The sequence below is a fragment of the Oxyura jamaicensis genome, chromosome 2, assembly GCF_011077185.1.
Source record: "Oxyura jamaicensis isolate SHBP4307 breed ruddy duck chromosome 2, BPBGC_Ojam_1.0, whole genome shotgun sequence".
Lineage (NCBI taxonomy): Eukaryota > Metazoa > Chordata > Aves > Anseriformes > Anatidae > Oxyura > Oxyura jamaicensis.
The window spans coordinates 60,249,680-60,260,629 of NC_048894.1; positions in this window are offsets into that span (position 1 = coordinate 60,249,680).

Genomic DNA, 10,950 nt, shown 5'->3' on the forward strand with positions numbered 1-10,950 from the left:
TTGGTGTGTGGGCAAGAACCTGTTGTCCTGCATTACACGTGTCAGTGGGTCAGTTAAAGCTTCGAGGAGTCATGCCACTACAAGGAGTGTCCATATGTCCTCCAGCTGCATCTGACAGGCGCTCTTCTCCAGGGAACCTGAAGGCAGGGGATCTCCTGTGCAGGAACATTAATAAGTTGTTAGGTCTCTGACAGATGCTTAACGCTTTGGAGGGCTGGGGAGCTGAGTGTTTCAGGCAAGTTTTACCACTGAATTTAGTAGGAGTAGTGTTTCACTGCAGAATTGGAGCGTGTGGAGAGTGCTTAGCTGTGCAGTAGCAGCAGCAGGACAGGTTCCTGCAGCTATTGCTTTGCAGCAACTCTGGTGTCACATCAAAAACTGCTGGTTTTGTAGCTGCCATTTCTGGCCTCCATAGGCTTTTCTATTCCACGCTCAAAATTAAAGGCATATATGGCCCTTGGGTGACTGCTTTTTGTATGCCTTAGGTAGACCCTTCAGGCTTTAACCTTATGCACCACTCTGTCAATATGCAAGAGCGAAGTCATGTGCTGCTCCTTTGGCTATGGTGAGAAAAGGACAAAAGTTGGACAAGTTAACCTGGACTGCTAAGGGCAGCAGCTGAGTGCTTAGGCACAGGAATGAAGGAATTGTCTTGTGTTACAGAGACAGAGCAACACAGAATGGGTTGTTTCTATGTTTTTAGATCCACATCATGTTCCTATTTGAAAAACCTATTTGAAATTCGTGGACAGTTGCTGCTACTGGCTTGACTGCAGAATTGTCAAGTACTACTATAAAGCAAAGACCAAGAAATATCCATTGGTCCGCAATGTTTTGTAACTAGTGTTTTTAGTAGGAGATTGTTGCAACACCTTTTTCTAAATTTTGGCTGATAGGTGGGTAGTCACCGTCAATACTCTGTATAGACTGCACAGGCTGGCTTATCAAGTGTCCATCTTTGGAACTTTAATCACTTTCACATGTCTCAGTCACCTTGGAAAATACCATGTTATCTCAGCAGGTTGGTTGGATCAGTCCTTGCATGTGTCATTTGATAATAGTTTGAAAAGAACTTGCAAGAAAGTTCTTACCTAATGCTGAATGAGGGCCTTTATCTGAGGAAAGCCTCACTGAGAAGTCTTCTCTCTTTCCTGTTGTGGGGTGCACTTCTGACTTCATATAACGTGCTGCATTACTTTTACCCATGTTTACAAATACTAGACGCATCATCATTCTCTTCCTCTCTAGAACTTCTCCCTCAAGCAGGTTTTCACCAAATACTAGCTCCAAATCAATTGCTGTACTCTCAAAACAATTTAAACAAAACTTCTAAGTAAGGAGTCATTCCCACATCTAGGGAATAACTCTTTAATTACCTACTTTTGGGACTGAATTTTTACTCCACTGTGCCATGAAAGATTAATTTTGTCTTGGCATTAGAGAAATCCCTAGATGATCTTTTTCTCTTCTTCAAGACAACACATGCTTTCTTTTACTATAATCAAATATTAAATTATGCTGAAAAGAGGACATCTGAAGTGTCTGAGGTATCAAACACACAGGAAAGTAGGATGTATGAGAAGTTCTAAGAGCAGGCAGTGAGTCATGGTGGAAACAACCTAAATTTAGTCTTAAATTAAATTTCAAGGGGATCATAATAAGCTTTTGCAACAGAGCAGATCTTAGAGACCTTTATGTGTTCAGGTTGTGAATTTCTTTCCCCCAGGAGTTTGCAATCTGAATGGACAAGGTGCCAGTGACTTCTGCTGAGTTGTGTTTGTGACCAGTTGTGGTGCTGCAGCAGCAGGAGTCAGAAACCTGCCAAGTGGAGGTCAGTTCCTCTGCAGCCCAGAGGAGCTGGCAGAGGTAGAGATGTTCTAGATTAAATAAAGGGCTAGAAAGTAGCAGGAGCTGCAGGGGACAGTTGAATTGTTGTTTCTTTTCCTCTTGATTTTAGTGCAGTCACAGTAGGATTTATGTCCAGTGAGATTAATGAGGCCTTGGTGATTGATGATGTCTTGGTGTGTGATGGCTGCAGAGTGGCATTTTGCAAGATATTACATGCCTAGTGTATTCCAGATCACATCAGATGCAGATTTCTTTGTTTCTGGTGGTAGTGAAGGATGAGACCACAATAAACAGTTGTGGTGGGCTTTTTTAAAAATCAGATTGAGGGGAAATGTTCTTAGAAACGAGCAACTGTCCACACATAATACCACGCCGTGCACACAGTAAAGTAGCAGCACTGAAAGGTGCAGGTGGCAATAGTGTTTTTACTCTGGAGGGTCTGTTGAACAGGAGCTCTTTGCACATGCTAGTACAAGCATCACTGAAGCACTTTCCAGGGTCCATCACCAGCTATTAAGAGTCACCATCTGGAATTTCTGCAAAGTAATGGAGATCTTTAGTTAAACAGAGTGGAGTTAATTGACCCCTGGAGTACACCACTAGTGACTTGCCTCTATCTGGACTTTGTGCTGCTGATCACAACCCTCTGGGCCTGGCTGTTCAGCCAGTTTTCAGTCTACCTGAAAACTTATTCAACTTCCACTTCATCAGCTTACTTATGGGGATGTTACAGTAGACAGCCTCAAAAGCCTTGCTAAAGTCAAAATAAACAATATTTTCTGTTTTCCACTCATCTACCAAGCTAGTTGCCTCATTGTGGAAGGCAGTAAGTTTGGTAAAGCATGATTTTCTCTTTGTAAATCCATGCTGACTGTTCCTGATCACCTTCTTCACCTTCATGTGTCTGGAAATGACTGCCATAATTCATTGCTCCACTCAGGGACTGAGGTAATGCAGATGAGCCTGCAGCTCCTCAGATTCTACATTGCAGTGGAAATCCTCTCTTCCTCCATTGTCTGTACCAAGGAACTGTGCTAGGCTGGTCTGAAGTTGTTCATCTTGTATCAGCTCTTAAAAAGCATATTTAATACCTTTACCTTTTCACTACTGATGAATGACAGATGAGGCTGGTCTCAAACTAATACAGAGGAATGAATAAAAACACTTTGCATGTGGTATAAAGAGGAAAAAAATGGCAGGCACTTTTTGGGAGGATGGAGGAAGAAAATTTGTTCCTTTAGCAGGATAGCTATAGAGGTTTAGGTACTGATTTCATTTTAAAAAAAAAGTGGAAGAAAAATGCAGCAAAGGAAGATCTGGGAACCATGATCTAAGCTTTTATGCATAAAGCAGGGTGTAACACATATGCTAGGGGTCAGAGATCAGAGGTGATGAGCTGAGGGCAGTCATCAGCATATACAAAATCCTCTGCAGCTGTTTTAGAGGTTAATGAAAGTTCTGCTTTTATAGGGTGCATTTTATTCACTGATGTTCTCTTTGGTTTACTTCTCATGATAGGACCTGCTCACCTTTAACAGGCTGAAAAAAAGGTAGCCTGGATGTGCATTCTCCTTCTTGCTAGTTTGTATTATGAATAAACACCATAAAATTGATTTGATCTGGAGCTTTTCTTTTTGAGCAGGTTTTGATAGTCTGTAACTGCCCAGATGCATGAGGTACAAAATTACTTGAATAGTAGAGCTTCATGGTCATCTATAGGATTCATGGCAGAAGAGGTTTGTAACTGTAATTTATCATTCTAGGAAACAGTGAAAACCATTTTAATTAATGTGTACTTTCAAGATCACATTAAAACAAAATTATAAGCGCATATAAAGACATTATACCTTCTGCTGCTCCTATGGAATATGAGTATATTGATGGTTATAGTTGTTTTTACACGCTTCTTTCCATATGCTGCATTGCAGTGTTATACTGGAAAGGTGAATGCTGTTGGATCTGAAGAATGAAAATCTAGTTTTGTTGCACAGTGAGGTTAGGTAAAGAAATTAAATCATCAGGCTTTCTTAAAGAGATTTTTCTGGATATTGAATCCTTCGTCTCTCCTTCTGTGCTCCACTGCAGCCTGTTCTTTCATGACTGCAACCAGATTTTTTTGTTGAATTGAATCGAACTATGTTCCTGAACGGGCTGCCTTACTATATTCATGCAGTGGCGGGAGACAGGAGATGGTTTTATATATTTTGCTGGGGTTGAATCCTAGCAAATAAAAACTCAAACTGGCTGCAGATTTCTAGTGTGATGTTGTGCTTATCATTTAATTCTGGTCTAAAGTAAATTTCTGTATATCTCCTTTTTGAGGGGAGGAACCAACACTTTTTTGACCATTGTATTGTGGATGCATTGTCTCAAGAATATTCATCGTAACTGTTGTCAGCACATGATCGTGTAATAGAAATAACCTAAAATGGGCTAAGAATATAAAACAGTTAAAAGTGTTAAAAGATGAAATTAAAATCCTCATGGTAACACTTCTGAAATATTCCCAGTTGCTGAAGCATGAAGCATAGAAAGGCAGAGTTCCAAAATATATTCAAGAAAATAGCATGGTGAAAGGGGATTTAAGGTTATAATGAAGTGGGTTCCACTTAAACCAGTATGAAATGAAATTTCCGGCACTGAAATAAGTTAGAGGTGTTTTAAACCAAAGACTAACAAGGAAGTTGGTTACTCTTTGCCCAGAAGACTCCAAATACAAAGTTAAAAAAAATATATTTTTTTTCAATAAAGCAAAAAGACTTTAATATATTTGAGGAACTGTCAGAAAATAAATAAATAAAATAACAAAAGGAAATCCCCAAACTTGTAATCGGGGTACATAAAATTCAGAGGAAAGCGTACTGTGTATCGTAGAAGTGCTGTTTGAAAGGGATCTCTGTAGTCATCTAGACCAGGCTTTCATTTGAGGGTTTGCTGAGAAGAAGGTATTGCTATGACACATTGATACCAAGGTTCAAATTCTGTAAAAGTATCAGAGAAAACCTTGTGAAGAAAACCTTGTGAGGGAAAGCCAGGCAATATATGTTTAGGAAAAAATAGAATCAAAGGAGGGAGATAAATGAATATTATCAACAGGTAACACAGTCATTAATGATTTGAAATTTTATGCCTACATATAAAGCATAGTATTACTATGGTAGCATGGAAAGTAAGGAGTCAAGGAGAACAGGAGGAGCAATAACAATGTCAGACTTCAGCCATTCCCAGATTGACTGTAAAAGTCAGGATTAGGCATCATGAGAAAAATACATTTTCAGTGCTGCAAATGGCTAACTCTCAAAGCACCTCATCAGAGTGCACAAAAGGGGAAGCAGTCCTTGATTTTTTGCCCTGGGAACTGCAGAGAACCTGAATGCTACAACTGAAAAGCCACTCAATATGAGAATTCTTAATACGATCAAAGTCAATATCCTTGTAAGACACAGCAGCAAAAAAAAAGTAATCTGTCACAGAAAAGGTTAACTCTAAAGAGAGAGGGAAAAAAATAAAAATAAAAATAAATAAAAGCAGCAAATTAAAAGCAGTATAAAGTGCTTACGAGTGGTATGAAAAATGCTAAATTCATCATTGTGGACTTTTAAAAGCATCTCCCCTTCCCAAAGCCAGCTTTGATAGGCAGCAGAGTGAAGAGCCTGCTTAGATATAAACAGATTTCCTTCAAAAAATGCAAGATGTGTCAAGGAAAATGGAAAAGGAACATCACATTCTGGTGGTTCATATCCAGCCATAATAGTATAGGCCAAAAGAGTCAATCAGGGGCAACATGCTGAAACTCAAAGCTAATGCTAAAGACTTCATCAGTAAGCTACAGAGGGATAAGGCCATCTGAATTGAATTTAAAAAAAAAAAAAAAAAAAATCAACAAAGACAGACCCCAGCAGGAAAAGCAAATGAGTTCCTTGAAGATGTATTTATTATGAAAGTGCTCAAGTAAAGCCTAGAGTGGAGTCTTTTTTAACAAGAAAACTTCTGAAATTAAACTGTTTATAGAAAAATGTAGGAAAAAAAAAAAATCAATAGATAGTATCAAACCACATGCATCAGTAGATACTCACCTAAAACTGATGGATCTCAAGACAGGATATTGCTACATGATTAACTGTTGTTTGTAAGCTCTGTTATACGTACTATAAGAGGAATGAAAAGTAGTAAATATGCTGCTAACATTTTCTAAAAAGGTCCAAGACAAATCCATAGAAAGACGGACCAGTCAGTGGAGATATCAATAGAAGCACTATTAAAAAGAGAGACATGAACATACCTATTTCATATCACATGCTGGAGAAAGGTGAGCATGGATTATGGAGGTGGACGGTATCCCTCACATTTATCTGAGTTTCTGGAAGGACCTGATGGACTTGTCAGTAACTGATTCAGATGTTCATAAGTGTTTTTACACATACAAACAGACAACAACTCATGTTAAAGTCCTTCTACAGGTGCTTGAGAGAGAGAGAGAAAGAAAAATATCAACCTTGAAACAAGAAGCAAAAGTTTGCTATCTATATCCATTGAAAATGATAATATGGAGTGGGATAACAAGGAAGGAATAATTGCTAGTAAAATTCCATGGGGATAAGCATGGGGACTCAGGCTGTTCAACCTAATTATTAATGGTGTGGTAAAGGGATGGAGGGGGAAAAAAACATATTTGCTAAACACATAAGAGTTTCCAGAATCAAAAGAGAAATTTGACTGAGGACATGTCCTAAAAGGGTCTTGTCCAGTGACTGGGCAAGATTTTATTCAATTGTCACTTAATCTCATTAACAAAAGAGAAAAAATAGCAATTCAAAGGCAATGATGGATTTTAAATTAGCTATTGTCACTGAGGAGAGACACAGGAGCCACTACATTTCTACAAAAATGTCACCCCAACAGCTGGTGGCAGCCAAAAGGCAAGCAGCATGTGGGAATTACTAGGAAAAGCATCGTGCATTAGGAAAAAAGTGCACATTTCTTTGGTGTCTCCACTTGCAGGGTTCTACAGGAAATCCCAATACCCATCGCTTCCATCTCAAAAGGCTGAAATACATTTTAACAAGGCTTCATGGACCTGACTCAATGTGGTAAATTAGCTTATGAAGGAAAAGGAAACAAAAGGCAAAGGCTTCCCTATTTTTAATGGCATTTTGTGAGATGTGGGAAGCATCTTTCAAAAATAGTATGTCTGTGACCAAAACATGTCTTTACCAAAACTTACAGCAATTTAGAGATGAAGAAACATTAAATCACTTAATCCTTCTTTCTGACACTGAGGAATAACTCCCTACAGGACTAGGATGTTGTCTAGAGGTCTTTCCAGTCTAGTTTTATGTATGTCCAAGCAGTACCACATCCTATAGATCCCCCGAAAGTCTGCATGTAAGGTCCAATAGATGTTGCCATTAAAGACTTTACTAAGCTTGTGAATGCCTTTTATTTTCTTTTGCTTCTTGCCCAACACAAAAACAGTTGTTCCAGAAAAGGTTGAGCTCTGCAGCTGATTTTGGTGTGGACAGGAGATAGCTACAGCATTTACTTCCTCGAACTGTAACATTATTATTATTATTATTATTATTATTTATAGTGTTCTTCTACCACTGCTTTTTCCTGCAGAAATCTTCTGCTAACTTTAATACAAGTTTCACGAAGCAATAATGCTGGGATTATAATGGCTCCATGCAAAGGTTCATTCCGTCCTCGCTGAATCTCCTCTTCTGTTGCTTGTTGATCAGGTAGATGGTCACTTTTCACATGACCCTGCAATGGGAGGAAGAGGTCTCCAGAATAATGAAAGAGATGATATTTTTCCACTCAAATCCATTCTGAGGTGGCAAATCTATTTTGAAGCTGCTCTCAAGCCAGTTAAAATGTTTTGCAGAAGCGATTTCTCCTGTGGGCAATTCCCCAATGTCCAGCCATGGAGCCCGCCAGGTTTATTCTGCAGGAGCTGCCAAGGGCATCTTGGTGTGGCAGCAGAAATCCTGTGTTTGTGCCTTTATCTGTCAGGTTCTGCATCAATATACTGTAACAGGATCCCTTGTCCTCCCCCTAATGTCAGGTGCTGTCCCACCTGCTGTGGTGGCAGCTCACTTATGGGAGATGTGCCCCAGCTCGCCACTTGATCTGCTTCGTTCAGCACAGGTTGGGATGGGATGCTAGACTCTCCCTGGTGAAGGAGCCAGTGAAACAATCCAGCATTCCTGCTGTAAGCATAAAGAAGTGAAATGGGATCCTTATTTCATTTGTTCCATACAGAAAATCTGGATCCTTCTTTCTCTCAGGCATGGGCTTGTCCCAGGGTTTCTCTCTTTTCTCCCCTTCCTCTGCACCTCATTGTAGCAGACTGCTGGCTGGCTGCTGCTTGGGATTTGGCATGTTGAGAGGAGGTGCCTTACAGGGAGGGAGCTTCACAGTCCTTCAGAGGCAGCAGTCATTGCTCTGCTGTTATTAATTTTTCTTTAGAGGGACATTGGCAGGAAAGCAAGTAGAACAACTGCTTTTACTCAGCCAAAATCTGTCATTGAGAAAGTTACGCTGCAACATGTTCAGCTGCGCTACTGAGTGGCACAACAGAAGCCTGTACCATCAGAGAAGGTGATGGTTCCACTCCTACTTCTTTTCAGATGGCCAGTAAACCTCACTGAATGGCAGATGGTGAGGTTTTAGAAGGACAGCAATGAAAATGCTGGGCACCACAATGACTGGGTACATGCCTAAAGGTCAATATGACCTTGTAAATGAGAATGAGATGATTTATTTTATGGGCTAAAATAAACTAATCCTTGAGAAGGTGCACCATGTTGAGCCAGTCTGTAGGTTTCCTTTATGTCCTTTTCACAAGGTTTTTGCAAAGAAGTGAATATAATTCTTTGTATCTTCTTTTTATGTGTTGTGACACTTTCTATCACATGATAAAAACCATAAAAAACAAGCGCACCAACCAACCAACACAAAACCTTCCTGTGATTAAAGCAAAATCTCTGTCTCGCATGCTGGAATTGGTGCAATCTTATTAGACTGAAGCAGAACAAATTCAAGTTCCCAAATGGTTTATTGGTTCTGAAAAACAGAGAAGTGATCTCTATGATGGCACCAGCAAGCAGCATGGTGCACGAGGAGCCAGACTGTGGACCAAAGCAACTAGTGCTGAGGTTTCACTGTCTGCATTATGGATGATTATTTGCTCCAGGCAAAGCCTAGTTTGGTCCAGGGGGTTATGCACCCACAGGCAACTGCAGCAAACAGGATTGTCTCTGGAAGCAGGTTTTGGGGTTTCGTTTCATTCAAAAGGAATCCGCTTTGCACACTGTGGTTGCTCTGGGGTGTGAATCGAAGCACAGTGAGTGGGGATGGTTCAGGAGTGGTCTGACCCATACGGCCAGTCCAGGTGAGTGCTGCTCTGTGGTTGTGATCTTAATCTGCGAGAACTGGATAACACTCGGCCTGAATTGCATGGAAACTTGCTCTGACAGATTTTTCGTGGCATTTATGAACAAAAAAGTAAGAGTAGTCTTACTCTGTATGTGATAACATTGTTAATTTGGCTTTTATAGACACTATCCCTCGTGTTCAAATTCATGTCTACAATTTTCTGTTATTTTGGACTCCATTTGGATCAACTGTGTAAAGCAAGAATTATAAAAGCAGAGCCTCAACACAGTGATAGTCAAAATCACTGCGACAATTTTAATTATAATCAAACATTCATCATTCTTTGCAATACAGCATTTAAGGCTAAATAAACTATAAAAGACAACGGAAAAAAAAAAAAAAAGACACTATATTATTTAACACATATTCTGGTTGTTTGTTCTCAGATGTATATTTTAAGAAGCAAGAGGGTGGTGCATAACTAGCTTCAGAACCTCCTCCTAATGTTGCATTAATCTGTTTATAAGGTTGCTTCTTTATATCGGCAAAAGACACGAGCTGCTGGTAAGTACTGTGCCAGGCTGTGGAAATAAACCTGCTTTGCAAACTAAGCCTGTCTCACTTGTGTTTTTAAAGAGCATCTTGGAGGAAAAAAAAGGCAAAGGAAAAATGTTCTAGTTAAACATCTTTTATATGATGCATTTTGAGATGCTTATAAACCTATTTGTCATTTAATCGCTTTTTAACTTTGTAAGTGAAGCAGGAATATATGAGGAAAAAATACATAGTGCAGGCATGACACTTGTTTCCAGAGTCTTAATTTTCTTTTATATTTTTTGATGCTCAGTAAAACTTGGAATGAAGCCAAAAGCCCAAACATCCTGATCCTCCTTCATCACACCAGACAGATCCTCCCTGAAATGATGCTTCCAACTTTGGCAGTTTTAGCTCCTGGCATTGATGAACGTATAATGTGCTCTTTTAAGATTAAATGGCTTGTTGCAAGATGGACCTGTTTTTCTCTAACTTATCCTGTCATTAGCAATCCCTCCTTTGTTACCTCATGCTGAGTATTTTGCACTAAGGATATTCCCACCACTAGCCATTATCACCATGTGTGCTGTGCCCTCATCTGCACATTACTCAAAAACCTTCCTGGATTATGGACTTTGACATATAGCTCATACAATATGGTTGAAAGAGTCTTATTGCCCTCAATAAATTTTGAATCAGACCAAATTCACACAGTCCTGGCTTGCTAATATAAACTCCTTGTGATACTTCTTTTCAATTTCTCCATAGGCAGATGAATTAGCAAAGACTAGTAAGAAGATTTTCCTAATGAAGTTAATTATGCACTTTAGAAGGATCTCTGTAGGTGTAGGAAAAAACAGTGTTGTTCTGCTTGCTGCCTTTTGTTGTCTGTTTGGAAGTTAGGTCAGCTCTCGGGCAGCTGCCTTTCCTTGCTCTGTGGTGCACAGCATCTCTTAGGATTAATAAATGACTATTCCTAATATGTTCCTCTTATTACAAATGTTCCAGCAGAGTCGTAAAGTGTATGGCCTGATTTATTAAGATATTACAGTAAAATATTGTGAATGCTTCTATGAATGCCTCACGAGGGATGTACATCTGGATTTTATGAATGTAGCAGTGTAAATGTCCTGCATGTGATGGATCGCCAATGCAAAAAGTATGGCATCAAAATGATGTTGTGATGCAGTT